Genomic DNA, 15,058 nt, shown 5'->3' with positions numbered 1-15,058 from the left:
AAGAGACATGCCCAGTGTCCCAATAAATATCTTTTCATTGTAATTAATACATAGCGTTTGTAAAATTTTGGCCTTTTTGTCTTGAAAAGTAAATAGGTGTTAATTAATATCTGTCTATATAGGAAAGTATTTGTTAATAAATTCTGTTGCAGTAGAACATGGTTTGAAAAAACCATCAGAAATTACCTTGCTTGTGTCTTCTTTTTGGTTGCAACACTTAAGTTATCCTCAAATCTCATCATTCAAAGAGGGCATGAGGTTTCTTTATGTTTGTCATAAGGAGACATGGGGTTAAAATGATGAAGAGACCTTCCAAGTCAGCTCTCAATTCTGGATAAGGAGAGAGCGCCATTGATTTTCCATTTGGTCTAGGCTGTGATGAGAACTGATCCTTGCTTAGAAGCTGTGAAAATCTCAGTTGCTCTTTGGGAGACCTGCCGTTCACTGTGTGTGTGTGTCCTGTGTGGGTGTCCTGCGTGTGTGTGTGGCCTGCCACTCACCCTGTGTGTGTGTGTCTGACTCTTTTGAGTGACCCTTTTGACTGCAGCCTGCCAGTCCATGGGATTTTTAGGTGAGAAGATTGGAGCAGGTTGACATTTACTTCTGCAGGGGATCTTCCCCACCCAGGAATGGAACCCACATCTCCTGAGTTAGCAGGCAGATTCTTTACCACTGAGCCATCAGGAAAGCCCACCAGTCACCATACAGGATTGCTACTGGTATAGTTTGCTGCTTGAGGAAGATATGTGTACTTTGGAGGAGGCACACTGCTGAAAAAAAATTCTCTCGTTTTACTGTTCCCTCTTCTGGATAGTTCCAAAAATCCAAGCCTTTTAATTTTCATTGGTGATTTGCTTTGTCATCTCTGTATTCACTTTCATTGGTTTCTTGACCTACTCTTTGTGGTAGACCGTCCCTAACCTGGTTATAGCAATGGAAAAAGTGAAATCTTATTTCAGGGTAACCTGTAAAATTCCATTCCATACTTTAGACTTAGACCACCGAAGATAGCACTTTTCCCCTTCATTTTATCTTACTCCCCCTATGTATTCTTACTGTCTTGAGCACCATGGGGTTTTTTAGTTGTTTGTTGTTGTTTTATTTTTTAATGAATCTCTTTCAGACTCACCTATTTATAGAAGCTGAACATTTCCTCCTTTCTCAGTGGCAGTTGTGGCTAGAGTAGCTTTGCTTCTTGAGATCCTAACCAGGGGGGTCTCTGAAGGAGTCCAGAATCTGCAAGTCACATTTGCTTTTCCATAATTAGCAACTAGAAATATTTTAACGTGCCTTGACTATACCTAAGCAACTCTTTAAAAAAATAGTTTGCAATCAGTTGAATTCTCTAAGCTTCTGGCTTACAGTACAGAAGAAACTTCTACAGAGAGTAGATAAAGGATGGGGTAAGAATTTTCCGATTTGATTGCATATTATTTATTGTGGAAAGAATGTTTTCCCTACAGACTGACTAGGAACAAGATGTTTAAACATAAGCCAGGGTGGAGACCTGTTTGTTTGGTCAGCTTCAGAGGAGCCACGTTTCCCTACTTGTGAAGAGTCTGCCAAATCTTCCATCCTCCCCACCCCCGCCTGATTCTTCAAGTTTCTTTGGGACTTTTGCTTAGGGCTCTTGTTGGATAAGGCAGTGATGGAGTGCATATGTGGAAGTTAGAAAGGCTAAAGGCTTTTTTTCTGGAGGGACATGATTTTATCATGTCATCATAAATTTATGCTGTGCTGTTTGTGTGTGTGTGCATAAAATGGCTTTTTCCCAGGCCCCCTCTGCAGTTGGCTTGTGTATTCACATAGCTGGGTGGCTGCAGGACCTCATTTATCACACAGGCAGTGGAAGCGGGCACGGAGATATGAAAGGGTTACTGTTCACATTTCCTGTGTAATTCCCTCTGATCTTACTGAGCTGTAATTCCTCTCTTGATGTTAAACATTCCCAGGCTCCTATAACCTTCTCACCAGTTTGCGCTAGCCAAGTTTGTCCCAGGTGATCATGTATGTAGGGGGACCTCCTGCTTCTAAAGATTAGAAACCCCTTCTTGGTCCATGCGATAGGCTAGCTGTTCTCATTAATTTGCAGCCCAGAAGAAATGCCTTTGATTTAAAACAAGAACAGAGCACTAACGGATTAGTTTTAAAATTCACATTAGCAGCCAACAACCAAATCTGTTGTCATATTAGATTTAAAAATCCTTTGATTCCTGGACTGGTGAATTTCTAGGTAAACCAAAGCCCTTTGGATCTAGTGGAGATTACCTTTTTCCTTCTAAAAGCACATTTGAAAAGTGGGTTCTGATTGGAAAAGGGTAAATTTTGATGCCACCATCTTACTTTTAGCTTATGTGATCGGTAGAGTGTTTTTAGTTACATCATGTAAAGCCACTTAGCTGAAATGGCAACATTTCTGCTTCAATTGAATTCAGGACGTAGTAGCTGAGCGTAGGGTGGTATTCATTTTCTACTTTTTGTCTGGTTTTTAAAGTATATAGCAGCTCATTTTTGTTCCACAACTTTTAAAATGTATATTTTTGTGGTTGGCAAAAGGTTTTCTATTTTTCCCTTTCCCCCTAAAGTTTTGGGAGCAAATGACATGTTCCTGTGAAGCACTGTATGTGTCAGCAGCTACTGATGGATAGGGACACAGTACCTATTCCAGCCCTGGCCTCATCCGTGAGGAGCTTCCCTGTAACACAGCTCAGGGTAAGTCTGCTCCTGTTGCTTGGAGCACATTGCCGTGTTCCCACCATCCAACCTGGGAACCTAAGGATTCAGGGATGGACAGAAATGAAACAATGTCTCTTGGAAGGAGTTTCCAGGATAATTAAAGTTTGCTGGTGTTTAGGCCAAGTAGACTGTTTGCATGGCTTCAGGCAGTGAGATAAAGTACTTTTTATGCACCTTATCCATGGCTTCCCATGGAGGCAGGTAGAGGAACTTTTAGATTGATTTCGTTTGGATCTGCCTTAGAAAGCCAATGTGACTCGTTGTTGTCTCTCATTCTCCTTTCAGTTTCCCAGAGCCTGAGGTAGCCTGTCACATGGACGGCTTTCAGTAGAGATTTGTTTGAATACATGTGAAGTAGACATTACTTGTGTCGATTCTAAATTGGTCTGTATGTGTGTCATTAAGCACGTGTCTAATAGTTTAACTCTCACTTTTCCAATTCATCTCTAATGATAGATCCTGTTCAGAGTTCTTTGTTATTAGACAGTTAATTCCTCACAACAGTCTGTGTCCAAGTCCTTAAGTGCTTTCCACCTGGCTGGCTAACTGTGGCACTGCTCAGTCATAGAGAAAAATGACATTTAGTCACAAATTACTTAAATTATAGTCTGTTAATATTTCCTAATACCAGTAAGCCCATTTATTATTCTAATGATGGAAGAATGCTTATATTTTCTCCCAAATAGTTATTCCTTAGGACCATCCTAGAGCACTGAATAGTAATGTTAATCAGTGGACAAATACTTAGAGATGCTTAGAGAATGATGACGTACACAGCATCGTGCCTGGTATGATGTGTTCTGCAAAGATGTGTACGATCTTGGTCCTGCCACCTCGAGTCTAGGCTTCTCCACAAATAGGTGCTTTACACCAGTCAGCTTAAGGCCATCAGAATGGATATGGGCTGAGAGCCCTGAATGAGAATCAGGTGAGTCCTCTTTCAGTGCATTAGATGCAGGAGATGCAGGTTCAGTCCCTGGATCAGGAAGACACCCTGGAGAAAGGCATGGCAGCTCATTCCAGTATTCTTACCTGGAGAATCCCATGAACAGAGGAGCCTGATGGGCTACAGTCCGTGGGGTTGCACAGAGACTGAGCACACACACATATATGCACACACTGGCACCAGGCACTCTCCCGTTTACAAAGATAGGAATGTCAACATGCACATACACATACACGTGTGCATTATACATATATGTTATCCCCTTAGTAACGGCTACTACCTGGTCTGGACTTCGTAATTTATGTTAATACACCAGTATTTTTTATGTCCTCTTTTTAAATCACTGCTTGAGACTACTACAAATGGTGTTAATTTTATATTTGTAATTCTTGTTGTGTTTTAATCACGAGTAAGAGTCTAAATAAGCATTTGTTAAATGAACTAAAGGACAACCTGTGTGTGCATGTTTTGGCTTAATCATATACAAACAGTAGTTTATTTAGTAAGATGAAAATGGTTGGTTTTCATTGCAGCAACTTGGTTGAAGTTTGTCATGTTTGGAAAATTGTTTTATAGTATCTCTGAGAATATTGGCCTTTTTATCTCTAACAAATAATTTTACCTTATAATGAACTTTGCAAATTACTTCTGAGTAAGATCTGGGTTTAGGCTTCCTTTTCCAGTTTGGTAGTAGAGGCTAGACACAGGACATTGTGAGTCCTGCAACAGCCTAGGTAAATTACAAAATAACATTATTTTAGTGATCTGTTATTACATAATTAATTGCCTCAACACTGAGTGGTTTGTTCTGGATAGCTCATGGTTCTGTGGGTTGGGAGTTCAGACAAGTCTCAGTTGGGTAATTTTTCAATTCCACATTGCACTGACTAAGATAACTGGATGGTATTCATTTGGTAGATGGATTAGATGCTCTGGAGGATCTAGGATATCTTTATGCACATATATGGTGTATGGACAAAGGTAGAAGATGTGTCTATATGACCTTTTTAGCAGAGTCTCAAGGGAGTCAGACTTGTCCTATTGTGGTTTAGGACTCCTAGAGAGAATTTTCCAAGAGATGGGAAGGATGGTGCTATAGAGGAAGGTCTAAAACTGGAAACTGGCCCCACATCACTTCTACCATATTGTGTTGGTCAAAGCAGTGCCAGAGCCCCCCAGTTTCAGTGAGATGGGACATAGAGTGGCCTCTCAGTGGAAGAGGTATCAGAGAATGTGTGGCCATCTTACTCTGCTACAGTTCACCCTCTGGCCACAGATGATTTACATTCCTCCTATATTCTAAATGTACTTACTCAGCCCCTTCTGAGAATCCGAAGTTGTCATCCGTCTATGGCTTTATTCTCAAGCTTCAGGTCCAGGACCTTGTCATTTAAGTCAGGTCCAAACGTGCAGAAAGCTCGCCTGGTGTAGTTGCCTCAAGAGACATATTCGGCATATATTAGAGAGGCAGGCATAGAATCACTGCAATAAGCATTTCAACTCAGAATCAGGAAGCAAGAGGTGCATAGCTTTCACTGGTTCATAGTAATTTTGAAATCCTAATGCTGTCATATCTTTACTAACATTATTTTTACTCCCTGGAAATGATTATCCATGGCTCCTGACTTCACTCTAGCAACTCTGAGTCATCCATCATTTTATATAAAAAATGGTTCATGTTTACAACTGGATAGTCTTGCCAGCCTTGCTTCCTGCTTGTAGAAATTTGAGAGTTCAGAAGCATCTTTTCAGTTTTTTTCTCTTTCTGCTCCTGTCAGCCCTATCTGACATAATTCTTTTAAAAACTTTGTGAAATTCCTGTGTATCAAATTATAGCCCACTCTGTTAGACAGAAGCCACATTCACATTTGTTTTGAGATATATTTTTTTCTACTGCAGACTGAGTACAGGCATTATAAGATGATACCCATAAGATTCTGTGAAGCTTTTCTGTTTGAAAGAGTCCAAAAGGGACACCCTCAAGATTCCTACAGGTTTTTTATCTAGAAAAGATAGTCTTATGAGGCATACACTCTTAAGATTCTTAGAACTGAATTAGATATAACATGTAATCATGATGGTATTTTACAGTCACACTCTAGAAATTTTTGTCCCAAAACCATGCTTTACTGACAGCCCTAAACTTGACTTTTTACTTTGAAGCTATATCTTAGTTTTCTGTCTGGGCAGAATGGGGACGAGAAAATGTTTTGTTTTAGAAAAGAGCAAGTCCTGGCTCCTTAAATTCCTGAAAGTGAAATGGTTCTTTTGTTAGCTCTAAATTCTGCTTGAAAATGGAAGAGTTCTTTTGTTAACTTACCTTTCTCTTTGAATCCCGTATTATACTAGGCTAAAAGAGATTAATACTTTGACCTTCTGCCTGGCAATCTCCTTAGCCAAATCTACCACTTTATTGGGCACGTTTTCTCTTTTCTTTTTTATGCAAGGAATAGCATTGCACAATTTCCACCACCGTGTAAAAGGGCTTGTCATTTCTCCATCTGTTAACATTTTCACTAATGTCCTTCAGGCTTTCATTAACAGTGTTTTTAAGGACCTCCCTGTTTCTGCTCACCACTTGGTCCCAAAGCCAATGTCAGTATTTTAAGATTTTTGTTACAGAGCCCCCACTTCCATGTGCCAGAATCTGTTATGGTTATCTAATTCTGTTACAAATTACCTAAAAACTTACAGTCTTAGAAAAACAGTCATTTTGTTGTACTTCACAGTCTGTAAGTCAATGCAAAGGGCAGGCTCAGCTGGTGGTTATTCTTCTCCATGTAGCATCAGCTGAGGTTAGTTGGTGGCATTCAGCTGAAGGATGAGCTGGTTGCAAGTCTCTAAGACAGCTTCATATTTACATTTCTGGTACTTTGATAAGAATCATTCAAAAGCTAATTTTGGCTGAGGCTGTCAGTCAGAGTGCTTACACCTACCTTCTCCAGGATGTCAGTCTTACTATAGTTAAATGAAGGTAACAGTAGCACAAAAGACAGGAAGAAAGGAATAGGTATCTTCTGTTGTAAAATTCTTATTTCTGAAGTGATAAAATTGTCTGAGTCACCAGGGAAGTCCAAAATATTATTAAAACTTAGGTTGTGGTAAGTTAAAGCTCTGTAGTTTAAACACCAGAGCAATAAAACTGCAAAAGAAACAGGTACATCTAATAAGCCAACAGGGAAGATAAAGTAAAATACTAAAAAATATTCAATCACAGATAAGGCAAGAAAAAATGTGAAAAGGAAACAAAGAATAGATTAGAAAATAGCTAGATGATTATTTCAGATTCAGCCATATAAATAGTTACATTACGTATAAATGATTTAAATGCTCTGAAGACAGATCATCAGGCTAGATAAAAAAGCAAGACCTACTAACTACATACTGTTCACAAGAAATCCTATTCAAATATGAACACAAGTTATAAGTAAAAGAATTGAAGAAGATATACCATGCAAACACTAATCACTAAGAAAACTGGATTGGCTATATTAATTACAACAACATAGGCTTCAGAACAGAGACTATTACTAGCAATATTGAGACATATTTCATAATGATGAATCAATTTATCAAAAAAAATAACAATCCTAAATATCTATGAGTCCATTAACAGCTTCAAAATACTTAAAGTAAAAATTTACAGAACATAAAGGATGTTGTTGTTCAGTCGCTCAGTCATGTCTGACTCTTTGCAACCCCATGGACTGCAGCACACCAGGCTTCCCTGTCCTTCACCATCTCCCGGAGTTTGCTCAAACTCATGTCCTTTGAGTTAGTGATACCATCCAACCATCTCATCCTCTGTCATCCCCTTCTCCTGCTGCCTTCAGTCTTTCCCAGCATCAGGGTGTTTTCTGATGAGTTGGCTCTTTGCATCAGGTGGCCAAAGTGTTGGAGCTTCAGCTTCAGCATTAGTCCTTCCAGTGAATATTCAGGTTGATTTCCTTTAGGATTGACTGGTTTGATCTCCTTGCTCTCCAAGGGACTCTCAAAAGTCTTCTGCTGTACCACTATTCGAAGGTATCTTTTTTTAAGTGCTCAGCCGTCTCTGTGGTCCAGTTCTCACATCCATATGTGACTACGGGAAAAACCATAGCTTTGACTCTACGGATCTTTGTCAGCAAAGAAATGTCTCTGTTTTTGAATACATTGCCTAGATTTGTCATAGCTTTTCTTCCAAGAAGCAAGCATCTTTTAATTTCATGGCTGCGGTCACCATCCAAAGTGATTTTGGAGCCCAAGAAAATAAAATCTGCCAATTTTTCTCCATCTGTTTGCCATGAAGTGATGGGACCGGATGGATGCCCATGGTCTTCGTTTTTTTCTTTTTTTTTTTTTCCAATTTTTAAAAATGTATTTATTTTTTGTTGAAGGATAATTGCTTTACAGAATTTTGTTGTTTTCTGTCAAACTTCAACATGAATCAGTCCTAGGTGTACATATATCCCCTCCCTTTTGAACCTCCCTCCTATCTCCCTCCCCATCCCACCTCTCTAGACTGGTACAGAGCCATTTTTTGAGTGTTGAGTTTTTAGCCAGCTTTTTTCACTCTCCTCTTTCACCTTCATCAAGAGTCTCTTTAATTCCTTTTCACTTTCTGCCATAAGGATGGTGTCATCTGCATATCTGAGGTTATTAATATTTCTCCTGGCAGTCTTAATTCCAGCTTGTGCTTCATCCAGCTTGGTGTTTTGCATGATGTACTCTGCAAATATGTTAAATAAGCACAGTGACATACACTGCCTTGTTACCCTTGAACATAAAGGATAAATAGGCAAAACTACAGTTGTAGTTAGTCTCAAACACTTCTCTCTCAGCATTTGATTTATAAGTAGGCAAAATATTAATAAAAAAGAAATCTGGAACAACACTGTTAACCAGTTGGAGTTAATTGACATTTATAGAATCTTGCACTCAACAATAGAAGAATACACATTCTTTTCAAGAACACATGAAATTTTCATCAAGGTAGGTCATATGTTAGATCATAAAACAAGTCTCAATTATATTTTAAAAGATTAAAACTATGCAGGACCTGTTCTTTCACTGTTTCTAAATTGTATTAGAAATGAATAGCAATAGAATATCTAGAATTCCTTCCCCAAATGTTTAGAAATTAAATAGCACACTTTTAAATAAAGCATGGTTCCATGAAATCACAAGAAAAAGTAGAAAATATTTTTAACTCAGTGAAAAATGAAAACACATGGGAACAATATTTATGCAGCAAAAGCTGTGATTAGAGGAAAATGTATAGCTTTAAGATACAGATATTAAAAAAGAAGAAAGGTCTAAAACCAGTTATCTAAGCTTTCACTTTTGGAAGCTGGAAAATTAAAATGAACCCAAAGTAAGTTCAAGGTAGAAAACAAGAAATAGAAATCAATAAAATAGAATATTATAAAACATTCAAATAATGGAGAAAAATTGGTGAAAACAAAAGCTATTTTTTTGTTTTTTAATCGATCAGATTTGTTGGCTCTCTTTAGTGGCAGTTCAGTGCCTTCCATATATTCCTAGATATAAGAGGTTAAAATTGTCCATGTCTCTTAAGTTCTAGACCCAAAAATTGGTGTCTTGTCATAGCCACCATATTTTATTGGTCAAAGAGGCCATTCAGATTCAAAGCTTGAGAAGTACATGTGTACTCACTTCTCAATGGGAGGAGTTTCAAAATATTTGTGTCACTCAAGCACAGTCATATTTTCGGAGAGCTTATCAATGAAAAGAATACTGAATGAACTGAAGTAACAAAAATGGAAGAGCACCTATGAGATGAGACTGTTAGAAGTCCTCTTTCCTGAGTGTGTTTGCTCAAAATGAACACTAGCTAAGGATCAAGATTGCTGTATAAGTGAGACTCTATGAAGGAAAAGAGAAACCGTGGAAGTTTTGGTGATCACATAGTCTGGCATATTGAACTGGAACCTAGGGCGTCTTTAGACACACAGCTGGTTTTCCCCATAGGTTGTTTACTGAGCCTTGAGACAGGATGGGAGGTTGGGAAGATAAGCTGGAAATATGCAGTGATGTCTTCTGCAGTCTTGCAGTGCTTAGGAGACAGTCTCTTTGTGGTAGGGTTAGGGTGTAGCTGCAATAAACACAATTAATTTCACCTTTGAGATGTTTTACACCAGAAGTAAAATAATTAGATTGACGTGAACAGCTCCTTACCCTACCAGTCTAATAGAGGGAAGGATGGACCCTCACTGGGAGAAAATAATGTCAGCCACAGTTTTATGGCTATTACATTCAAAATATTGAGAATACAGTAAAATGTTATATGACATGTGAAAAGTAAAAAAATATATATGTTCAAAGAAGATAAATAGAAGCAGATCTGCCAGTGATACAGATCTAGAAGTTACCAAACAAATATTTTATAGTTGTTGTAAATGTGCTAAAGGAAATGAAGCAGTTAGAAAAATGGATGAAAAGATGAACAATATTAATAGAAAGGTGGAAATATTAAAAAAAATAATCAAATGGATATCCTAGGGCTGAAAAATATGACATCTGAAATTAAGATTTGAGTTTAAGAGCAAAGTAGGCACAACAAAAAATAAATAACTAGAACTAGTGAACTAAAGGACAGTTCAGTGGGAAAATGTACAATCTCAGAAAGGAAAAAGAATGGAAAGAACAAAACAGCTTAGGAGACATAAGATCAAGTCACTTCATCTAACATTCATGTGGTTGGAGTCCCCGGAGGAGAGAATGAGAAAAGCAATATTTGAGAAAATAATGACCAGAGGTTTTCCAAACTGATTAAAGATAGCAATCCACAAATTCAAGGAGCACAGGAAACTTAGTGAACCCCAAGCAAGATTAATTTGAAGAAAATCACACCAAGGTACAATTTGGTGAGACTTGTGAAAACCAGCTATAAGGAAAAAATCATGAAACAATCAAAAGAAGTAAGCCCCACTACCTTCAAAGGAACAGCAGTAAGGTGGCTGACTGTCCTACAGACATTATTAAAATCAGAACATTAAGGAATGACAGCAGTAAGGTGGCTGACTGTCCTACAGACATTATTAAAATCAGAACATTAAGGAATGACATCCGTAAATACATGCAGAAAGGAAAAATACTGCCAACCTGAACCTCTGTACCCAGCAAAAATATTTTTTTAATGAAAGCAGAATAAAAATGTTTTTAGACAAAAGGTGGGAGATTTTATCACAAGTAGAACCATAGTGCAATAATACTAAAGGATTATTCAGTCTGAAGAAAAGTGATCCCAGATGAGCCATAGGACCTCAGGAAAAGTGAGGAGCCTAGGAAAGCCTATGAATAAATATAAAAGATTTCAGACCATTGAAAGCAACAATGTTAATGTTTTGTGGAGCTTTAAACATAAGTAGAAATAAAATGTTTAAAATCAGTGAAACAAAGGGCTAGTAGGTGTAAATGAAGTTAAACTAACATTTTTCTGTCTCACCCAGGAAGTGGTAGAAGTCATCTGAAATCAAGGAAGTATTTTTAATCTCTAAGATAATTGCTAGAAATATTACAAAGATGTTTAAACAAAAAGTTTACCAAAGGTAAAATAAAATAATTTTAAAAATTGGGTATCAAAAAAAGAAAAAGAACAGAAGGAATGAATAGAAAATTAATAACATGAAAGTATCTTTAAGTATAATTAAATTACATAAATTGGCTGCTTCTTCCAATTAAAACCAGAAATTTTTGGACTAGATTTTTAAAAAAAGACAACAATGTATAGTTAAGACATAAGACATTTCACATAAAAGGATATGGGAAAAAATAAAAGGTACACTATAACCAATACTGACTAAGGAAATCTCATATGTTAATATCAGACAGAGTAGTCCTTACGGAAGAAATGAATTATGGAATGCTCTATAATGATAAATGATCAATTCAGTATGAAGACAGAACAGTGCTAAATTTATATGTTCCTAACAGCATAACTTGAAAATACATAAAGCTAAAATTGACAGGACAAAAAGGAGAACAGACGAATCATAGTTGCAGAATTTTGCAACCTTCTTTCAACCACTAGTGTATGTAACAAGCAGATTTTTAACATGATTGTTAAAAGTGTAAGGTGATAGAATATTTAAACAAGGTTATTAACTTGACCTATTGCTATTCATAGAATATTATTCCCAACAACTGCAGAATACACATTCTTTTCAAGCATGCAAGGAATTTTTACCAAAATAGAACATGTACTAAGCCAAAAAGCAAATCTCTACAGATTTCAAAGGATAACATATAGTATATGTTCCACAGTAGAATTAAATTAGAAATATATAACTGAAACATAAAAAAGCCTATATTTGCATGGAAAATAAATAGTATGCTTTTAAATAATCCAAGGGTCAAAGAAATACAACCATGGTCAAAATATGTTGAGCAGTATCAAAACTTGTGAGACACAAAGTAATGCCTAGGGAGTATTCAGTTCAGTTCAGTCGCTCAGTCGTGTCCGACTCTTTGTGACCCCATGAATCGCAGCACACCAGGCCTCCCTGTCCATCACCAACTCCCGGAGTTCACTCAAACTCACGTCCATCGAGTCAGTGATGCCATCCAACCATCTCATCCTCTGCCGTCCCTTTTTCCTCCTGCTCCCAATCCCTCCCATCATCAGAATCTTTGCCAATGAGTCAACTCTTCGCATGAGGTGGCCAAAGTACTGGAGTTTCAGCTTTAGCATCATTCCTTTCAAAGAACACCCAGGGCTGATCTCCTTAAGAATGGACTGGTTGGATCTCCTTGCAGTCCAAGGGACTCTCAAGAGTCTTCTCCAACACCACAGTTCAAAAGCATCAATTCTTCGGTGCTCAGCCTTCTTCACAGTCCAACTCTCACATCCATACATGACCACGGGAAAAACCATAGCCTTGACTAGACGGACCCTTGTTGGCAAAGTAATCTCTGCTTTTGAATATGCTATCTAGGTTGGACATAACTTTTCTTCCAAGGAGTAAGTGTCTTTTAATTTCATGGCTGTGGTCACCATCTGCAGTGATTTTGGAGCCCAAAAAGATAAAGTCTGACACTGTTTCCACTGTTTCCCCATCTATTTCCCATGAAGTGATGGGACCGGATGCCATGATCTTCGTTTTCTGAATGTTGAGCTTTAAGCCAACTTTTTCACTCTCCACTTTCACTTTCATCAAGAGGCTTTTGAATTCCTCTTCACTTTCTGCCATAAGGGTGGTGTCATCTGCATATCTGAGGTTATTGATAGTATTTGATAACTTTAAATGCATATGTTTTCAACATAAGGTATAATTTTCCATCTCAAAAAGCTACAAAAAGATGTGCAAACTAAATTCAAATAAACTAGAGAAAGCTCAGATTAAACAATATGTCTTTTTTTTTAAAATATGATGCTGTTAATTTGAGCTTTCTCTTTCTGTCTTAGTAAGCATTTGTCAGCTTTATTAACATTTTCAAAGAAACACAGCATGTGGGATCTTAGTTCCCTGACCAGGGATTGAACTCAGCAACACCCCCCCCACCCACCCCACTGCATTGGAAGCATGGAATCTTAACCATTGGACCACCAGGGAAGTCCCTATAACTTTGATCTTACCCCCAGATTTCTTCCCTTTCCTCCCCAGGAATTTAAACCTGGCTTTTGTAGGTAGTGCCAGTTTTGTTTTGTTTTTTTCCACAACCATCTCAAGAAAATTTTTTTTTTAATTTTTCTAAGTCTATAGATTTTAAAGGGAGGGTGATGTGTTCCTTTGCTCTCCACTGTCAATTCAGGATCGAGGTGCCACCTTGTGCGTCCGTTCCTTTTCTACTAAGTCTTATGCTGCCATCTCCCATTTCGAAGGCTTGTTATTGGTTGATTTCCAAGAGGGCCATCACTCTAACTTCCTCAATCATGTCAGCATCACACTTGAAACTGTCCTTTGCACACCACACTGTGTGATTATATCTGTTTCTTCTAATTCATGTTTTGGGATTTCTGATACTCAGAACTCATTATTCTTTAAGTTGCTCAGTTCTGTCAGTCAGAATCATTTCAAGATCTCAGATGCTGAAAGCCCCTTTCTCTTCTCTAACTTTTTTCTTTTAAGCCCTTAAATTCAGATATGTCTTCATTTATGTACTGTTTCTCCACCTCTCCTTCTCTCCGTAACTTCCTTCCTCTCTCTATCACAGTAAATGGCCTTGTTATTGACCTTAACTCCCTCAATTTTACACCCTTACACACAATAATTTTTATCCATATCCATCACCCATCCTTTCTTCCATTTCTAACCATGAAGAAAGATTTCTCTTCTTAACATGGCTAACTCTACCTACTCTTGACTTTGCTTCATTATTAATCCCTTTTCCTTCCTTTTACTCTCATTAAAAAGAAAATAGTAACTCTTATTGAAGATTCAGGTTTACATTCAAACTATGCAAGGCCTCTTAAAAGGATAATGTTTGGTAGTTAATTCCATTTCTCCTTTTCCTTTAATTCTTACTTTTTTTTTTTTTTTTTTTTATTGCCTTCCTGAAATTTCTTTCTAAGATCATGAGTGACTGTTAAGTTATTCTTAGTCCCCCTTCTGCTCTGAAAACACAAGACAGGGTGCTTCGTTCTTTGGCTGTTCTTCTTTGACTTCATTGATAGACATCAGTTTTTTGTGGAAAGCCTGCTTATCAAATAAATAAACCTTTTTGGAGATAAGCAGACTTCCCTATTGACTTGCTGTAGCAAGAGTGACCACGCAGATATGGGGGTAGGTAGGGGGCTGCTTTAGGAAATGAGTGTAGGGTTTTTATTGATTATGTTTGGGCTTTCAAGTTCTCGGGTGAGATGCCAGAAGTCAGGTGAGTCTTTGGAGCGGTCAGTTTCTTAAAGGGATGCACACAACGCATGGTTGTGGTTGAAAGGCAAAGTCTGTGGAGGCTGAGGATGCTGCACTAGTGACTGTCTGACTGGATGGTGGTAACTGGTCCAGCTCTCAGCCCTGCCTACCTTATGGGGTGGTTATTCTGGTTCTCATTTTCAAGCACACTTTTATTGTATTTTTGATTTTTTAATTCCATTGCTGTTGCCCTGGTTTCTTCTTATCCTGACTGTTGTAGTAATAAAACAGGTCTCACTGCCTTTTCAGTCTTCTTGTAGTAACTCTAAAAGCAGAACCATCTTTCTAGAATATAAATTTGAATGAGTTTTCTACTGAAAACCCTTGATGGCTCTTTTTATGTACAAGATAAAACCACATATACTGAAGGTAGTGTTCAGCCCTTTCACAGCAGGACCTGGAGCCCGCATTGCAGTCCTTGTCTGTCTGCTGCTCTGTGGGTCTCCTGTCCCTCTCTCCCTCCTGCTTCCCCCTCCCCCTTCCTCCCCCACCTGCTTTTCTCATCCTCGCCACCAAACAACAC

General features: G+C 38.0%; 1 protein-coding gene across 12 annotated transcripts in view; it reads left to right on the top strand.

Annotated features, from left to right (window-relative positions):
• The window catches only part of ZNF438 (zinc finger protein 438), a 190,704-nt gene that overhangs the window by 82,407 nt on the left and 93,239 nt on the right, over nt 1–15,058 (top strand). For 4 of the 12 annotated variants that reach the window (XM_025264287.3, XM_044928059.2, XM_044928061.2 and 1 more), the window contains one exon: nt 2,586–2,712. The exons of the other annotated variants lie outside the window; for them this stretch is intronic. The gene's annotated coding sequence lies outside the window, so the exon portion shown is untranslated. The remainder of the gene's footprint in view (nt 1–2,585; nt 2,713–15,058) is intronic. 12 annotated transcript variants of the gene reach the window in all.

The sequence above is a fragment of the Bubalus bubalis genome, chromosome 14 (genome assembly GCF_019923935.1).
Source record: "Bubalus bubalis isolate 160015118507 breed Murrah chromosome 14, NDDB_SH_1, whole genome shotgun sequence".
Lineage (NCBI taxonomy): Eukaryota > Metazoa > Chordata > Mammalia > Artiodactyla > Bovidae > Bubalus > Bubalus bubalis.
The sequence above is the reverse complement of the archived record's forward strand: the minus strand, read 5'-3'. Positions and strand labels throughout refer to the sequence as shown.